Below are 3,824 nucleotides of genomic sequence, written 5' to 3' on the forward strand. Positions count from 1 at the left end.
TTTTCCGGACTATCAAATACGACCTAAGGTACCATAGTCACCGCCCCACCATGATAGTTCCAAATGCTTTGCATTTTTCGGCCAAAAAACTAGAACTCCGCGTGATTTGCATATTTTCGTGTGCTATAGCTTACGCCTTCCTAGTGGTCCGGGAGCCGTGGACCCCGATCGACTAAAATTTTCCGGGCCATCAAATACGACCTAAGGAACCATAGTAACCACCCCGCCATGATTGTTCCTCATTTTTTGCGTTTTTCGGCCAAACAACTAGAATTTCGCCTGATTCCCAAATTTTCGTGTGCTATACCCACGCATTCCGAGTGGTCCCAAGAGCTGCGGACCCCGATCGCCTAAAATATTTCCGGACTATCAAATAAGACCTAAGGAACCATAATCACCGCCCAGCCATGATCGTTCCTAGTTTTTTCCGTTTTTCGGCCAAAAAACTAGAATTCCGCGCGATTCCCATATTTTCGTGTCCTATAGCCCACGCCTTCAAAGTGAACCCGGGAACTCCGGACCCCTATCGCCTAAAATTTTTCCGGACTATCAAATACGACCTAAGGAACCATAGTCACCACCCAGCCATGATCATTCCTCATTTGTTAAGTTTTTCGGCCAAAAAACTAGAATTCCGCCAGATTACAATATTTTTGTGTGCTATTGCCCACCCTTCCAAGTGGTTCCGGGACCCCTGGACCCCGATCGCCTAAAATTTTTCCGGGCCATCAAATACGACCTAAGGAACCATAGTAACCGCCCTGCGATCATCGTTTCTCATTTTTTGCATTTTTCGGCCAAAAAACTAGAATTACGCCTGATTCCCATATTTTCGTGTGCTATACCCACGCCTTCCGAGTGGTCCCGGGAGCAGTGGATCCCGATCGCCTAAAATTTTCCGGGCCATCAAATATGACCTAAGGAACCATTGTCACCGCCCCACCATGATAGTTCCAAATGCTTTGCATTTTTCGGCCAAAAAACTAGAACTCCGCGTGATTTGCATATTTTCGTGTGCTATAGCTTACGCCTTCCTATTGGTCCCGGTAGCCGTGGAACCCGATCGCCTATAATTTTTCGGGCCATCAAATATGACCTAAGGAACCATAGTCACCGCCCCGCCATGATCGTTCCTCATTTATTGCATTTTTCGGCCAAAAAGCTAGAAATCCGCTCGATTACCAACTTTTTATGTGCCCCACGCCTTCCGAGTGGGCCGGGCCGCCGGACTCGGATCGCCTAAAAAATTTTCGGGCCATCAATTAGGACCTAAGGAACCATAGTCACCGCCTCGCCATGATCGTTCCTCATTTTTTGCATTTTTTGGCCAAAAAACTAGAATTCCCCCCGATTCCCATATTTTTGTGTGCTATCGCCCACGCCTTCCGAGTGGGTCGGGCCCCCCTGAGCCGGATCGCCTAAAAATTTTCCGGACTATCAAATATGACCTAAGGAACCATAGTCACCGCCCCGCCATGATCGTTCCTAGTCTTTTGCATTTTTCAGCCAAAAAACTAGAATTCCGCGCGATTTCCATATTTTCGTGTGCCAAGCCCACGCCTTCAAAGGGGTCCCGGGAACCTCGAACCTCGAACCCCGATCGTCTAAAAATTTTGCGGGCCATCAAATACGACCTAAGGAACCATAATAACCACCCCGCCATGATCGTTCCTCATGTTTTGCATTTTTCGGCCAAACAACTAGAATTTCGCCCGATTCCCATATTTTCGTGTGCTATACCCACGCATTCCGAGTGGTCTCAAAAGCCGCGGAACCCGATCGCCTAAAATTTTTCTGGACTATCAAATAAGACCTAAGGAACCATAGTCACCACCCAGCCATGGTCCTTCCTAGTTTTTTCCGTTTTTCGGCCAAAAAACTAGAATTCCACGCGATTCCCATATTTTCGTGTCCTATAGCCCACGCCTTCCAAGTGAACTCGGGAACTCCGGACCCCTATCGCCTAAAATTTTTACGGACTATCAAATATGACCTAAGGAACCATAGTCACCGCCCAGCCATGATCATTTCTCATTTGTTGCGTTTTTCGGCCAAAAAACTAGAATTTCGTCCGATTACAATATTTTTGTGTGCTATTGCCCACCCTTCCAATTGGTTCCGGGACCCCCGGACCTCGATCGCCTAAAATTTTTCCGGACTATCAAATATTACCTAAGGTACCATAGTCACCGCCCCACCATGATCATTCCAAATGCTTTGCATTTTTCGGCCAAAAAACTAGAACTCCGCGCGATTTGTATATTTTCGTGTGCTATAGCTTACGCCTTCCGAGTGGTCCCGGGAGCCGTGGACCCCGATCGCCTAAAATTTTCCGGGCCATCAAATACGACCTAAGGAACCATAGTCACCGCCTCGCCATGATCGTTCCTCATTTTTTGCATTTTTTGGCCAAAAAACTAGAATTCCCCCCGATTCCCATATTTTTGTGTTCTATCGCCCACGCCTTCCGAGTGGGTCGGGCCCCCCTGAGCCGGATCGCCTAAAAATTTTCCGGACTATCAAATACGACCTAAGGAACCATAGTCACCGCCCCGCCATGATCGTTCCTAGTCTTTTTTGTTTTTCAGCCAAAAAACTAGAATTCCGCGCGATTTCCATATTTTCGTGTGCAAAGCCCACGCCTTCAATGGGGTCCCGGGAACCCCGAACCCCGATCGTCTAAAAATTTTCCGGGCCATCAAATACGACCTAAGGAACCATAATAACCACCCCGCCATGATCGTTCCTCGTGTTTTGCATTTTTCAGCCAAACAACTAGAATTTCGCCCGATTCCCATATTTTCGTGTGCTATACCCACGCATTCCGAGTGGTCTCAAAATCCGCAGAACCCGATCGCCTAAAATTTTTCCGGACTATCAAATAAGACCTAAGGAACCATAGTCACCACCCAGCCATGGTCCTTCCTAGTTTTTTCCGTTTTTCGGCCAAAAAACTAGAATTTCACGCGATTCCCATATTTTCGTGTCCTATAGCCCACGCCTTCCAAGAGAACCCGGGAACTCCGGACCCCTATCGCCTAAAATTTTTACGGACTATCAAATACGACCTAAGGAACCATAGTCATCGCCCAGCCATGATCATTCCTCATTTGTTGCGTTTTTCGGCCAAAAAACTAGAATTCCGCCCGATTACAATATTTTTGTGTGCTATTGCCCACTCTTCCAAGTGGTTCCGGGATCCCCGGACCCCGATCGCCTAAAATTTTTCCGGACTATCAAATATGACCTAAGGTACCATAGTCACCGCCCCACCATGATCATTCCAAATGCTTTGCATTTTTTTGCCAAAAAACTAGAACTCCGCGCGATTTGCATATTTTCGTGTGCTATAGCTTACGCCTTCCGAGTGGTCCCGGGTGCCGTGGACCCCGATCGCCTAAAAGTTTCCGGGCCATCAAATACGACCTAAGGAACCATAGTCACCGCCACGCCATGATCGTTCCTCATTTATTGCGTTTTTCGGCCAAAAAGCTAGAATTCCGCTCGATTACCCTCTTTTTGTGTGCCCCACGCCTTCCGAGTGGGCCGAGCCGCCGGACTCAGATCGCCTAAAAACTTTTCGGGCCATCAATTAGGACCTAAGGAACCATAGTCACCGCCTCACCATGATTGTTCCTCATTTTTTGCCTTTTTTGGCCAAAAAACTACAATTCCGCCCGATTCCCATATTTTTGTGTGCTATCGCCCACGCCTTCCGAGTGGGTCGGGCCCCCCGGAGCCGGATCGCCTAAAATTTTTCCGGACTATCAAATACGACCTAAGAAACCATAGTCACTGCCCCGCCATGATCGTTCCTAGTCTTT

The sequence above is a fragment of the Nicotiana tabacum genome, unplaced genomic scaffold (assembly GCF_000715075.1).
Source record: "Nicotiana tabacum cultivar K326 unplaced genomic scaffold, ASM71507v2 Un00014, whole genome shotgun sequence".
Lineage (NCBI taxonomy): Eukaryota > Viridiplantae > Streptophyta > Magnoliopsida > Solanales > Solanaceae > Nicotiana > Nicotiana tabacum.